Here is a 15510-nt window from a genome sequence, read left to right as displayed (position 1 = left end):
AAAACAACAAGCTACAAAAACAAATTGGAGAGTAATTAATAATATATTATCAGTGCATTTGTTGTACTGAATTTAATGTACTCTGACTGTCATTTATTTTAAAAGAGTGCTAAGACTGAATGATTTCCCATTCATTTATTTTCTTCATGTAACAGTTTCTCTTTTCTTCTTTTGATTTTGAATTGAAATGGGACATTTCTTTGATTTACTCCGGGATACAGCCCAGGCGGGAAGGCACAGTGAGCGCCGAGCAACCACAGCATTCAGTTAGACACAATGCCAGTCTGAGCAGTCCCTTGTGGCTGCTTTTCTCTCCTTCTGTCTCTTTCTCCTTCCCAACCCTTCCTGCTCCTCTGTCTCAGCTCAGTAGAGCAATGCTTTGAATAATTTATCCAGCTAAAGGAGTGCTGGTCTGGGTCTGAAGCCTGATACTGTCTTAAAGGGACAAGCTTTTAACTAGAATTAATACTGCTAATGAAAACATGATTCAGGATGACACAGGATAATGCGACCGATAGGTATCCACACAAAAATACTCACACAAAAACAAATCTAATCCTACTACCACACAATATTGAGATGTGTTTTCAGTTTGTACTGATTACAATGTAATCAAACTTTAGCCATTAATATGTTTTTTAGGGTTAAATGATTCATTATAAAATAATGCTTGTGTGGTAGAGCGCTAAGATTGAACACAACTACACCACCCTGGATCTTAATCAAGGTTATTAATTAAATAAAAGTCCTTTAAGGCAACACAGGTTAGCTCACACTGAACCAGAGACGTAGACAGGCTATAAGAAATATACATTTTATTGAAGACAAAAAGACAAGATTCTACAAAAACAGGGATATATATATATATATATATATTATTTCATCAAAACAACCCAACTGCAGTTTGATTGATACTACTTGGAATGGCAGAATAAAAAAAACATGATTTTTGAAAAGTTATTGCAAATAAACTCTTCATATATACTGTATTTATATATACATATATATTTTTATAAAATGTAAATTCATGTCCCAGTCACATCTTCTTGGTTAAATACACATTACTTACACCATCAGAAAAAGAAAAAAAAAAAAAATTTATTTTAATTGACAATGTAATCAATATTCCATTTATTAAAGCCAAGTGTGAATCTCATCAAGTAAGTTTTTTTTAAAGCGCTTTACATTTATTCCAAAATAATATATTCCAATAATAATATATTTTATCTGCCAACTTATGTTCAGCTATTCCGTTTAATAGTTAATTTTGAACTATATTTTTTTATTTTTTGGATCATCAGTCAACAAAGCTCGGTAAATATTGGTCACAGACACAGAAATTTACTTTAAATTTCGCCAAGCTGATTACTCACTAAAAACTCTTAGAGATCATGTTTTCATGCCATTTTTAAGTCTTATTTTGACATAACAACTTGGTTATATTGCATGTCTTAGATATATATCTAAAATAAAAGGCTTTCACTAGAAAATAAGTATGAAACATGTCTGCCAGTTTTGTTTTGACCAACAGGAAGAAAAAAGTTTTACAATAAATAATGCAACCAATGGTAAGTAATCTGTTAGCATTCCACCATCACGCCCATGGTTCACTGCGTGTAGTTAAATTTTACAGGAACGCTAAGGCTCAAATCTAACGATAGCAAAGTTAGCTCAGATCACAGATATACATTGTTCTTAAACTATTAATCTTAACATCAGCATTGCTTGTATTTCATGTGTATTAGCATTATCTGTTGATTTCAATTTCTGTACAGTCTAATTGTCATACCATTTAAATGTCATTGAAAGAAATAGCTCTTTTAACCTCAAAAAGCCACCAAATGTATCTTAGAACTTCTCTTTGAAATACAAATCTTTCATACAGTGTAATCCCACATATCTGTAATGCAGATCAGATTTAAAACTCTATATAATCTTATTTCAGTCACTTACATGTGTTTCATTACCATCATGCACAGTTGAAGACTCTATTCTCAAAATGACAATTTTAATTATTCCAGCCAGGGGCATAGCAACCCCTCACTTTTACAAACAGGTGATTCTGTCCCCCGCACTTTTTTTGACCTAGCGCCAATATTTTCGCCCAATTTGTTAATTAGATTTGAGTGAACTAACGTTTAGCCAATCACAGCGTGAATCTCTTGGGTGTCTGCCATGAGCTTCAAATCTTGTTGCTCTTGTGCATTTTCGTTCGTTCACCCACTCGGCTGTCTGGGGTAAAATGCACCCTAGAAAAAAGCAGAGGACGATTACATCCTTTTTCAAACACACAATGCAAGTATGTGTTACAGAATGTCGCGATGACACGAATCACACGTTTCCATGTTATGATTTAACGTCGAAAGACAACAGAACCTGTTCTGTGTACCTCGTCACGTTGCGCCGAATTCACTGCGTGTTCAATGCTTTCCTACTTGTTGCTTTGGGTAAAAGCGCCTGGTAAATGAGACATAACAGATTATCAGGTTCTGCTGTCTTTTGTTGCCCATGTGTATACTCATTTAACACTTTTTTTTTCCAACTGTTAAGTAGTAAGATAAACATTGTTCAAGTGTAGTGTAAATTAAATATTGTAAATATCATAAAATATCGTTTTCATATAATTTTCTACTTAATAAAAATTAAAGTATAGATTTCCACAGTGGTCTTAAAGTCCAAGTCCTGCAGTATTTTATTTATTTATTTGTGTATTTTTATGAGTATGATTTCACAGAAATAGGTTCATGTAAGTTATCCTGGCATGTTCCTCAAATTGCCACTTTGGTGCTGTAAAATGCCCATTGTTCTTCTATTTAGAATTTATTATACTGTATGAACACCCTTGGGTCACATCACCATACTGTCCCCCCCCACTTTTAAATTGGCTGCTACGCCCCTGATTCCAACTGCTGTAAAAAGAGGTTACAAATGATCACCAGCTGCAGCATCCACACACGCGCCATAGCTTACTAGACGGGATTCGTTTTCTTTGTATACAGATGTGACGTACCACAGCTTTAATTACATAACTTGAGCGACCTGAGTTATCAAGGACATCCAAGGATCACAGTACAACAGGGCTGTCCAAACTTGGGTCTCCTACAGAGCTTACCTCCAACCCTAACCAAACAAACCTGAATCAGCTAATCAAGGTCTTACTGGGCATACTAGAAACTTTCAAACAGATGTGTTGAGGCAAGCTGGAGCTAAATTCTGCAGGACAACAGCCATCCAGGACTGAGTTTGGACACTCCATGGTATAGGAACCATGGCTTGGCAGCAGGGAATAAGATTAATTGTATTTTAATCTCGATAACGATATCCTCCTTTCTCAATTAATTAAAAACAATCATCACTGGGGGCGCTAGTAAGCAGGCTGTCAGGACTCGGGTATGATCTGTCCGTTTTGCTGGGTTTTTTTTCTATTTTAATTGTGTTTTTTCGTTTTATTCGTTTTGTCTCATTTTTATCCTGTTTTTTTCGTTTGGGTTTCTTTCTCTCTCTCTCTCCCCCTCGGTTATCTTTTGGGGTTTCTCTGTTTGTTCCGGCGCCAGCTGATTGTCCTCTGCAATCAGCGCGCCGCTTGTTTGGCGCACCTGCTTCGCCTCACCTTTTAATTAGTCGGTCTATTTCTCCTGGCTGTTCTCTTTGTATTGTGTCAGTGTGTTCTGGGAGTTTGCGAGATCTTCTTTTGTTTGTCTCCAGTCTAGTCAAGTGAACTTAGATTCTTCTCTGCCCAGTTGGTGTAACGTTTGCTCTGCCCGTAGTGCTCGCTCTTCTCGGATTGTCTCTGTGGACCTGACCCGTGCTCTGGTTTTCGACGCTGTTTCTGGCTACCGTCCACATCTCTGTCTGCACCTCTCTCGACCCTGCTTCTCTCGACTATTCTCCTGCCTGCCGATTCGGATTCGTTGCCCTTCTCTCCTGGTGCTGACGGAGGCTGAGCGCTCTGCCCGGACGGGGTTTGGATTATTTCTGGATTTTTGGATTTCGGAACTGTGCTTTTTTCTGTTTACGGACTATTTTTGCTTATCCATTTTTTGCCAGCGTTCTGGCTAATAAAGCTATTCTCTGCCTCATCCGCTCTTGGGTCCTTTCTGTCCTGACACCACACACTGACCAACAATGGACCCAGCGGAAGGATCGTCCCTGCAGTCTGCATTAGAACTTCAGGGAGCTATGTTGGGCCGTCACGAACAGGAACTGTCATCCACCCGCCACTCAGTGGACAACTTGTCGGCTCAGTTCGCGGGTTTGGTGGAGCGCCTCGATCGCCTCACACTTAGTGGTTTTGCCTCCGCTCCCTCGACGGTCGGCCCGTCCCCGTTGTCATCTGAACCTCGAGTGAATAATCCTCCCACGTATGCCGGTGAGCCTAAAAGCTGTAAATCATTCCTCATTCAGTGCAAGGTTGTTTTTTTCTCCTTCAGTCTAGAACCTACGCATCGGAAACTTCAAAAGTGGCGTACGTCATTTCTTTGCTTACTGGCAGAGCGCGCGAATGGGGTACTGCTGTATGGGAGTCACAAGCCAGGTGCTGTTTTGAGTTTGAAAGCTTCAAAGACGAGATGATTAAGACTTTTGATCAATCTGTTTTTGGTAAGGAAGCGTCAAGGCTGTTGGCGTCCATTCAACAAGGCAGACGATCTGTGGCAGATTATTCAGTTGAGTTCCGCACGCTGGCCGCTACTTCTGGGTGGAATGCTGAGGCACTGGTTGCACGTTTTTTTAGAAGGACTTAACGACGCCTTCAAAGATGAACTGTACGCTCGCGAGGTTCCGGATCGTCTAGACGATTTAATCAGTCTTGCCCTCCGCTTGGACGCCAGGAGAGAGCTGCGCCGTCGTGCTCGGATGCGCACTGAGCCTGTCGCGTCTACTCCTCTTGCCCCGAGTTCAGACGAAAGTGAGCCTATGCAGGTTGACCGCTTGCGCCTAACGGCTAAAGAGAAACAACGCCGCCTGCTGGAGGGTCTTTGTTTGTACTGCGCGGCTCAAGGTCATCACGCTCAATCTTGCCCTGTTAAACAGTCCCGTCCGCCTCAAAGGGTTAATATGAGTGGTACGGTTATTTCCTCCACTCATGGGTCACGTACTAAGTTGTCTGTGTCCATAATCACTAAACATGCTTCTTTTAAGGGTTCAGCTCTCATTGACTCTGGAGCAGAGGGTAACTTCATTGATGAGGAGTGGGCGCGTGCCCGGGGAATTTTCCTCCAACCCCTTTCTTCGCCTATTATCGCTCATGGGCTCGACGGCCGGCCTCTGATGAGGCTCTCGCAGATCACGGACTCGGTGAGTCTCCTTACCTCGGGGAATCATCGGGAGGAGATCAGGTTTTTAGTGTGCAAGTCCCCGTCTGCCCCTATGGTTTTGGGTCACCCCTGGCTCACTCGTCATGGGCCGTTCATTAACTGGGCAGACAATTCAATTAATTCTTGGAGTTTATATTGTCATACACACTGTCTTGTGGCTGCTCCTTCTCCGGTGTCTGTTTCTGTGTCCCTACAGGAAGAGGAGATGGATCTCTCCCGGGTCCCCTCCTGCTATCATGATCTGCGGGCGGTGTTCAGCAGGTCCCGAGCTGTCTCTCTCCCACCCCATCGGCCGTATGACTGTGCCATTGACCTCCTCCCTGGTACTTCTCCGCCTCGTGGTCGGCTTTACTCCCTCTCCGCGCCCGAGCGGGAGGCTATGGAGAAGTATTTAAATGATTCTCTGGCTGCCGGGATTATTCGTCCTTCCTCTTCTCCGGCTGGAGCGGGGTTCTTCTTTGTGAAAAAGAAGGATGGCTCTCTGCGTCCCTGCATAGACTATCGAGGGCTGAATGACATCACTGTCAAAAACCGGTACCCCCTGCCGCTGATGTCTTCGGCCTTCGATCTCTTGCAGGGAGCTGAGTTTTTCACAAAGTTGGACCTTCGCAACGCTTACCATCTAGTTCGGATAAGGGAAGGGGACGAATGGAAGACCGCCTTTAACACCCCCCGGGGGCACTTTGAATATCGGGTTCTTCCCTTTGGCCTCTCCAACGCCCCAGCGGTCTTCCAAGCACTTGTCAATGACGTGCTTAGGGACATGATTGATAGATTTGTTTTCGTCTACTTAGACGACATCTTAATTTTTCTCCTTCTTATCAGGATCATGTCCAGCACGTCCGGCAGGTGCTTCAACGGCTGCTAGAGAATCAGCTGTTTGTCAAGGCGGAGAAGTGCGAGTTCCACGTTAAGTCCGTTTCGTTCTTGGGACACATCATCTCGGTGGAGGGGATTCGCATGGACCCTGCCAAGGTAAGAGCCATCTCCGACTGGCCGACACCTGACTCCCGAAAGGCCTTACAGCGGTTCCTGGGTTTCGCCAACTTTTATCAGCGGTTCATCAGGAACTTCGGACAGGTGTCGGCCCCTTTGACGGCGTTGACCTCCACCAGGGTCGAATTCAGCTGGTCAGCGGCCGCCCAAGCAGCGTTTGATGAGCTGAAACACCGATTTACATCAGCTCCCATTTTGGTAACTCCTGACCCCTCCCGTCAGTTTGTGGTGGAGGTCGACGCATCAGAGGTGGGCGTTGGGGCCGTGCTCTCCCAGGTATCCCCTCTTGATAACAAGTTGCACCCTTGTGCTTTCTTTTCACACCGTTTGTCTCCCGCAGAACGAAACTACGACATCGGTGATCGTGAGTTGTTGGCTGTTCGACTGGCTTTGGGGGAGTGGCGTCACTGGCTGGAGGGAGCGGCCCTTCCTTTCCTGGTGTGGACTGACCATAAGAATCTTGAATATATCCGGTCCGCTCGCCGGCTGAACGCCAGGCAGGCTCGCTGGGCTTTGTTCTTTGGGCGCTTCGACTTCACCCTGTCTTACCGCCCTGGATCAAAGAACGCCAAACCAGACGCCTTGTCGCGACTTTTCGCTCCGCCAGGCGAACCGCCTCCCGACACTGTAATTCCTTCGGGATGTGTGGTGGGGGCGCTTACCTGGGGGATCGAGGAGCGTGTCAAAAGAGGGCAGCGGGGAGTCGAGGTGCCCACTGGATGTCCGGCGGGTCTGCTCTTCGTGCCTGAGTCAGTCCGCGCCACCGTTCTCCAGTGGGGTCACTCGTCCAGAGTCATGTGCCATCCAGGCGTGAGGAGGTCGCTGGCTGCCATCCGCCAGCGGTTTTGGTGGCCCGCCATGGTGGAGGACGTTCGCCGGTTCGTGGGGGCGTGCTCCGTCTGTGCTCAAAACAAATCCTCAAATTCTCCTTCCGCTGGTCTGTTAATGCCGCTTCCTGTCCCTTCCCGTCCCTGGTCCCATATTGCCCTGGATTTCGTTGTCGGACTCCCTCCATCCAGTGGTAATACGGTGGTCCTCACAGTGGTGGATCGCTTTTCCAAAGCGGTTCACTTCATTCCCCTCACTAAACTTCCCTCGGCTAAAGAGACGGCCCGGGTGGTCATTGACCATGTCTTCCGGATCCACGGGCTTCCGGAGGATGTGGTCTCTGACAGGGGGCCCCAGTTCGCTTCCCACTTCTGGAGAGAATTCTGTCGGCAGATTGGTGCCTCCGCTAGTCTGTCGTCAGGTTTTCACCCTCAGACCAACGGCCAGACCGAGCGCGCCAACCAGGATCTCGGACGGATGCTTCGCTGCCTGGCGTCCCACAACCCCTCATCCTGGAGTCAGCAACTGACTTGGGCAGAATATGCCCACAACTCGTTACCGGTGTCGTCGACAGGTATGTCCCCGTTCATGTGCTGTCTGGGTTATCAACCTCCTCTGTTTCCTTCCCAGGGCGCCGAGGCAGCTGTCCCCTCTGTTCAGGCGTTTATTCAACGCTGTCGCCGTACCTGGAGGAGGGCCAGGGAGACACTCATCCGGACGAGGGGACGTACTAAGACTGCCGCGGACCGTCGCCGCAGGTTGACTCCCCGTTATATCTGTGGTCAGCGGGTTTGGCTCTCCACTAAAGATTTACCTCTCCGGGTCCCGTCTCGGAAGTTGGCTCCCAAATTTGTCGGGCCATACCAAATTACTAAGGTTGTCAACCCGGTGACGGTCCGTCTTCGGTTGCCCAATTCCCTTTGTCGTGTGCACCCTGTCTTTCATGTGTCTAAAATTAAGCCCGTCTTGCGTTCTCCCCATTCCCCTACTGTGTCTCCCCCTGTTGTTCCCCCCCCTCCTATTATGGTTGACGGTTCTCCTGCCTACAAGGTCAGGAGAATCTTAGACTCTAGACGTCGTGGTCGGGGACATCAGTACCTGGTGGACTGGGAGGGGTACGGTCCGGAGGAGAGATGTTGGGTTCCGGCTCGGGACGTCCTGGACCGCTCGCTCATCAATGAGTACATCCAACGCGGCCCTTCTTCCTCTGGTGCGCCAGGGGGCGCTCCTGGGGGAGGGGGTACTGTCAGGACTCGGGTATGATCTGTCCGTTTTGCTGGGGTTTTTTTCTATTTTAATTGTGTTTTTTCGTTTTATTTGTTTTGTCTCATTTTTATCCTGTTTTTTTCGTTTGGGTTTCTTTCTCTCTCTCTCTCCCCCTCGGTTATCTTTTGGGGTTTCTCTGTTTGTTCCGGCGCCAGCTGATTGTCCTCTGCAATCAGCGCGCCGCTTGTTTGGCGCACCTGCTTCGCCTCACCTTTTAATTAGTCGGTCTATTTCTCCTGGCTGTTCTCTTTGTATTGTGTCAGTGTGTTCTGGGAGTTTGCGAGATCTTCTTTTGTTTGTCTCCAGTCTAGTCAAGTGAACTTAGATTCTTCTCTGCCCAGTTGGTGTAACGTTTGCTCTGCCCGTAGTGCTCGCTCTTCTCGGATTGTCTCTGTGGACCTGACCCGTGCTCTGGTTTTCGACGCTGTTTCTGGCTACCGTCCACATCTCTGTCTGCACCTCTCTCGACCCTGCTTCTCTCGACTATTCTCCTGCCTGCCGATTCGGATTCGTTGCCCTTCTCTCCTGGCGTTGACGGAGGCTGAGCGCTCTGCCCGGACGGGGTTTGGATTATTTCTGGATTTTTGGATTTCGGAACTGTGCTTTTTTCTGTTTACGGACTATTTTTGCTTATCCATTTTTTGCCAGCGTTCTGGCTAATAAAGCTATTCTCTGCCTCATCCGCTCTTGGGTCCTTTCTGTCCTGACACAGGCATGGAGTAGGTTGTGTTTTGGGTGAGCTCCTCAAAATGTTATTAAATTAATTATTATTTTGAGCATTTTATGTTTTAAGATTGGTACTGAAACATCCTGTTTCGAAATCTCAATTTTTGTTCCCCTACTGTGGTACGTAAATGGCTAAAAGTCTGCAACAATACACCTAAACGGGGAAGAGTATTGCAAGTAGGCCTGGCGCCTCGAGCAGCGATCAGAAATCGCAGGAGAAACAAACTGAAATGGCGGATACGAAAGCAGAAATCTTGTCATTGTTGAGAAATTATATATAGACTGAACTGAAGACCGTTCTTGTGGACGAATTTAATAACATGAGGTGAGAATTACACGCTTTCAAACATCGTACTGTTACACTCAGATTTGGAATCTATGAAAAAGACCAACCGATATGGAACATGGACTGTGTGCGTGTTCAGACGATGTGACATTATTACAGAGATCTGAGAAAACTCGAAAAGGCTGTTGCGGCTTTGCAGGAGAAATGCACTGATATGGAGGGGAGGACGAGGAGGTCAAACATCCGAATACTGAACGTGACAGAGGGGCCAGGTTCAAGCTCTCTGGACTCAGTCTCAAAGTTGCTCAAATAAGTTCTAGGCATGGATCGAGAAGTGCTTGTGGATGGATCACATCGTGGCCTCCAGCCAAGGCAGCCTGGCGGTAAACCACTGGGGACTGTGGCCAAATTGAATTATAATATGGACTGTGTCAAGATTCTCCGCAAAGCTAGGGAGGCCGGACCGCTTCAATTCAAAGGATCCACAATTCACATATCACCAGACTATCCTCCCAGCGTGGCTTGCATACGATCCGCTTTAATAATGTTAAGAAGTTGCTGCGAAGTCGAGATGGAGTGCGGTACGATATCTTCCATCCAAGAAACTTATGATCACTTACAATGGCAACAAGAAGGAGTTTTGCGGCCCAGTGGAAGCCATGGCGTTTGTGAAGAGAAACATCATCTTGGATAAGGCTGAATAGCAGACACTAAATTTGTTGAGGACAAAATACACATACTGACGTCTGACAGGCAATGCTACATAACAGACTTGAAATTTACATAGGACAGGTTAGACACACTTAAGGTGTGTTACATAAGATATCATTTTTATTTACTTATTTTTTATTTTTTTGCCTTTCACAATTGGTGAGTACACAATTTTATTTAATATTTAAAGATGTATGGCATGATGTTGCAGGATGTCAAATTTAGTTTTCTTTTTGTCATCTCATTTTCCAAGTTCATAAATGCCTTTAAGTGAAATATTGAAAAATGGTTATACACTCTTTATTTTTGGTTGGTTAAGGAGCGCCTGCTATACTGTGATTTCTCCATAACAAACACTTAAATGTGTGGATACCTTTTCAATGGTTTGGGGGTCACTCTGATGGGGAGTGGGTTTTAACTGCACCAAAGGTATATTTCACTCTTTCCTTAACTTGACTTTTTCTGTTAAGTTGGAGGAGGGATTATTGTTATATTTTCACTTTCAGAATGATTAATAAAACCAATAAGTCAGCAACAGTTGAAATATAAATTTTGTCAGTTGAAAAGTCAAGTCCTTAAATCACCCTGTTAAGCGTAAAAATTTGATTTTGCTTTTAAAACAACTGAAGGTTGGGATTGCCTTCTTTCAGGAAACTCATTTATGTAAAACAGATCATTTAAGATTAAAGTGTGATTGGGTAGGTCAGTTATATCACTCTAATTTTAATTCTAAATCTAGAGGCACAGCCGTTCTTATTGAAAAAAACATCCCATTTGAGGCCCCGATGATTGAAGCAGACCCTGCAGGTCGTTTCGTCATTGTAGTTGGTAAACTCTGTAATATATTAGTTGTTCTAGCTAATGTGTATGCACAAAACTAAATGTATAAACACCACATCTATACCAGCTGATGTATCGTTATAAAATAAATAATATCACGATACCATGCAGTATTCTGTTCATTTAAAATTCAGTTCTACAAAATGAATCCAAATTTCCTAAATAAAAAGATGTAAATGAAAACAGAAAGGATTTTTCTCTGATACTTCATTAATGTGAATCAATGACTGGCTATTGTTATCCATGAAATCATGTAAACAAAAATCTTAGCGCTGCACAGTGGCTGCATGAAGTGACATTCAGATGTGGTATTTATACATTTAGACTGTATTTATAATTTCATAAATAATGTTATGTGATGAACGTTTTAAATACAAAATTCTGAATATAGAAATATGTTGGAAAAGAATGTAATATGATGGGAAACTTAAAACCGCCAGCAGGTGGCAGCAAGTGTTCATGATTGAATCACTGAGTCATTCAAACGATTCTTTCAAAAGAGCTGAATCCTTCAGGAACGAATCAAATGACTGTTTTAATGAGTGGCTTAGTGTATCAATGATTCGCCCAAGCCAACGCGGATCCGTATTAGAGGGTGACACGGGAGTGGATGTTCAAATCTCTCCCGTCCCACTCCCACAAAAAAAAATCCCATCCCATCCCAATCCCACGAAAAAACTGGGAAAAAATCCCGTCCCGTCCCAATCCCGGAAGAATGACTCCCATTCCCTCCCACTCCCGTATTATTATTATTATTATTATTTGGCTAGAATCTGCCAGTTACAGTAAAGAATACAGTACAGATCACAGTATGCCCGTAACTTTTTTTTTTTTTTACATTAGTTGAATAAAAATGCAAAATTTTGTTTATTATTATTATTATTATTGAACTGAAAGCCATCTTAAACAAATGCACAGTGTGCACTGCACACACATTAAATTTCACATAAATCATTCATGCAGACACACGTTTCCTATTTGAATTGGTCCATTTGAAAGTAGACATTTCACTCTATAGATATATTTTTCTTGTCTCTAAAGCAAGTATACACGGAGTTTCGAAGTGACGCGCTCAAGTTCACAGAGACAGACGGTAGAAAGCGCGTCCTTTTTGCTTTAATTAGTTTACAAAAGCGCAACGTTTCTTTGTTTTTCTGAGTGCACACAAATAAACGTTGAGTCTTTACAAATTCGAAAGATGCCTATCACTCTTATCTGTATGACCAAAAATGACGGTATTTTAAGAGCAAGTGACCGCACCGGCGCCTCTGTCATGCAGTACCGCGCTACTATTCGGCTTCCACACTCGCACTAACACTTCAATAGCGCACATTTTTCTAGGTTAACATTAGATTGAGCGGCCATGTAAACTTGCTACTACATACATCTTCCAGATGAAAAGCCATATGGTCGATGAATGATAGGTGAGCATTTGGATCTCCTGCTGTATTACAAGTCGTTAACGATTTGTCCGTCATGAACTCACTTGCTTAACCAGCCACACCAAAGCATACAGAAGGAGAGAATAAAGAGACAGGTCAACTAGAATTAAGTTCAAAATTACAATATATCGTTTATAGTTTATTTATATAAAAGGTATATTTGTCTGTAAAGTTGGGTTTCATAGCGTTACGATTCCCGGTCCCGCCCACTCCCGCTGACATTTTTTCCTGTCCCGTCCCATCCCAATCCCGTGATTATTAGTGATTTTGTTTCCCATCCCGCGGGATTCCCGAAAAAATGTCAGCCTCTAATCCGTATTCGAACACATAAAGAAACAAAAACAGCACTCTTAATTCTTGCTTGTGTCATATTGCTGAACTGTCAGGAGCATTTTTGTTCGCATATCTTGAAATTTCCAAGTTAGCAGCTTGTATATTAAAACATATTCATTTAAAATGTTAAATATATATATATAATGATTGATAAGAACCAAGTGCAAAGCCGCTATGTTAATGAATGGAATTGTATTCGTGATAGCAAAGATGCTGCTAGAAACAAATTATTACACCTGTTCTAAAAGTGGGCAAGAATACTGCGAGAATACTTTCTTGTAAGATATTATGATGCTGAATAAGTGATTCTTGAGCTGCTATTTTTTAAAATAACATCAGACGGTCTGAATCAGACCCTCCCTGGTGAAAAAAAACAGCATATGCTGGTAGGTATGTTTTGATGCTGGATGCTGGTTAGGTATGTTTTGGTGTTGGTTTAAGCTGGTCTTTTGCTGGTTTAAGCTGGTCCTTAGCTGGTTTATGCTGGTCATGTTGCTGGTCAAGGACCAGCATAAACCAGCATAAACCAGCAAAGGACCATCTTAAACCAGCACCAAAACATACCTAACCAGCATCCCAGCATCAAAACATACCTACCAGCATATGTTGTTTTTTTTCCACCAGGGCTCTCTTCTGATAAACTGCAGCATGAACGTGCATGGCATGCATGTTCAAACGTTTTAAACAGTGTTCCTGCCGTGCATACAACATATCTGATGGTACTACCGTTTAAAAAAATGCAATGGCACCACGGGTATTTTTAAGCTTGAGTATCGCAATATTACCGTAGTACCGGTATATCGTGCAACCCTAATTACATATGACAGATATTGTCCCTGGCATTTAAATACTTTGTTGCTTTCAGATGAAACATTTATTAACTTTATATCTTTTAACATGAAAAACATTTCTTGAATATAATCAAACACCAGAAATGCCTTTCTCAGTTATATGGGAAGCAATGAAAGCATGCTTAAGAGGAGAAATAATATTTTATAGTTCCCACATTAGAAAAACACAAACAGCCAGACTTGAGGAATTAACAAACGCTATACTAAAATTAGATCCTACCCTGGCTGTTGCACCATCTCCTGCTTTAAACAAACAAAGATTATCACTTCAAACAGAATATAATCTTTTAGGCACTAAACGCATTGAGAATTTAATAAACAAAATGCGTTATAAAACATATGAACATGGTGAGAAGACTGGCAGAGTTTTAGCTCACCAACTGAGGCAAAAGACAGCAGTTCGCACTATAACTCAAATAAAAGATAAATTAGGTTATACGTGTACCAAACATTCACAGTTCAACCATTGTCTCTATGAGTTCTACTCAGAACTATATACTTCTGAATCTTATAAAAATAAGCATTTGTTCTTATCATTTTTTGATAAAATTACTATACCTTCAATTGATAGTGAGAATGCAGCTGAACTTGAAACCCCTTTTTCAGTTGAAGAAATAAATGCCTCGATGTCAATGCAAAATGCAAAGTCACCTGGTCCTGATGGGTTTCCGAGCAAATTCTATAAAAAATTTAAGAATGAACTATCTCCACTACTATCAAGCGTATTTGAGGAATCTTTTTCTTTTGGTACTCTGCCTCCAACAATGCGACAAGCAGTCATATCACTTATTTTCAAGAAAAAAAAGATCCTCTTGACTGTGGCTCTTATCGCCCTATCTCCCTCCTTAGTGTGGACAGTAAAATTCTGGCTAAAATGTTAGCCCGTAGGTCAGAAAATGTTTTGCCTTCTATAATATCCAATGATCAAACCGACTTATTTATTATTTATTAAAAACCGACAATTGTTCTTTAATATACGTCGGCTCTTAAATATTATTTACGATCCCACACCATCTAGTTTTTCTGAGGTATTACTATCACTCGATGCTGAGAAAGCATTTGACAGGGTGGAGTGGGATTTTCTTTTTTTATGGTTCGGAAAAAATTGGGTTTGGTTATCTCCTTTTTTTTTTTTTTTTTTTTACGTGGTACGAGACAAGGTTGTCCGTTGTCTCCTCTTTTGTTTGCATTGGCAATTGAACCCCTAGCTGTCTCTTTACACAAGAGGAGTACCATTAAGGGAATACAAAGAGGAGATATTGAACAAAGTTTCTCTCTATATGCAGATGATATGCTTGTGTATTTGTCTCATCTACTTACAAGTCTGCCTTACCGACTTTGGTAAAATTAAAACAGGATCTTAACTGTTGGAACCTGATCCTATTATCTTTAGGAGGTAGAAATAACACTGTCAAAATAAATATGCTGCCTAGATTTTTGTTCCAAAGTCTCCCCCCCTTTTTTTTTTAACAAAATCATTTTATGAACATAGACACTCTTATATCTGATTTTATCTGGAATAGGAAAACACCTCGGATGCTTAAAAATATACAAAGACATCATTCTTGTGGTGGACTGTCTTTACTGAATTTTCAACATTATTGGGCTTGTAATATTAAATTTATGTTATACTGGGTTAATCCTTCTGACAATCCAGCATGCACTGCAAAAAATTAAAAAACACAATTTGTTGAGTCAGCTTAAAATAATCTGTTACCCTGCTGCCTTAATTTTTTTAAGTTCAGTCAACTAAAATAAGTTTAGTCAACTTGAAATGTTAAGTTGTACTAAGTAACAACTTGAAATGTTGTATTAGTGTTTGCTAAACTTAACAGATGGGTAAGTAACCCAGCTGCCTAATCAATTTTAAGTTGATTTAACTCAAATATCTAAGTTGTCACTTAGTATAATTTAAC

Source organism: Labeo rohita, chromosome 6 (assembly GCF_022985175.1).
Source record: "Labeo rohita strain BAU-BD-2019 chromosome 6, IGBB_LRoh.1.0, whole genome shotgun sequence".
NCBI lineage: Eukaryota > Metazoa > Chordata > Actinopteri > Cypriniformes > Cyprinidae > Labeo > Labeo rohita.
Note: the sequence above shows the minus strand (reverse complement) of the source record.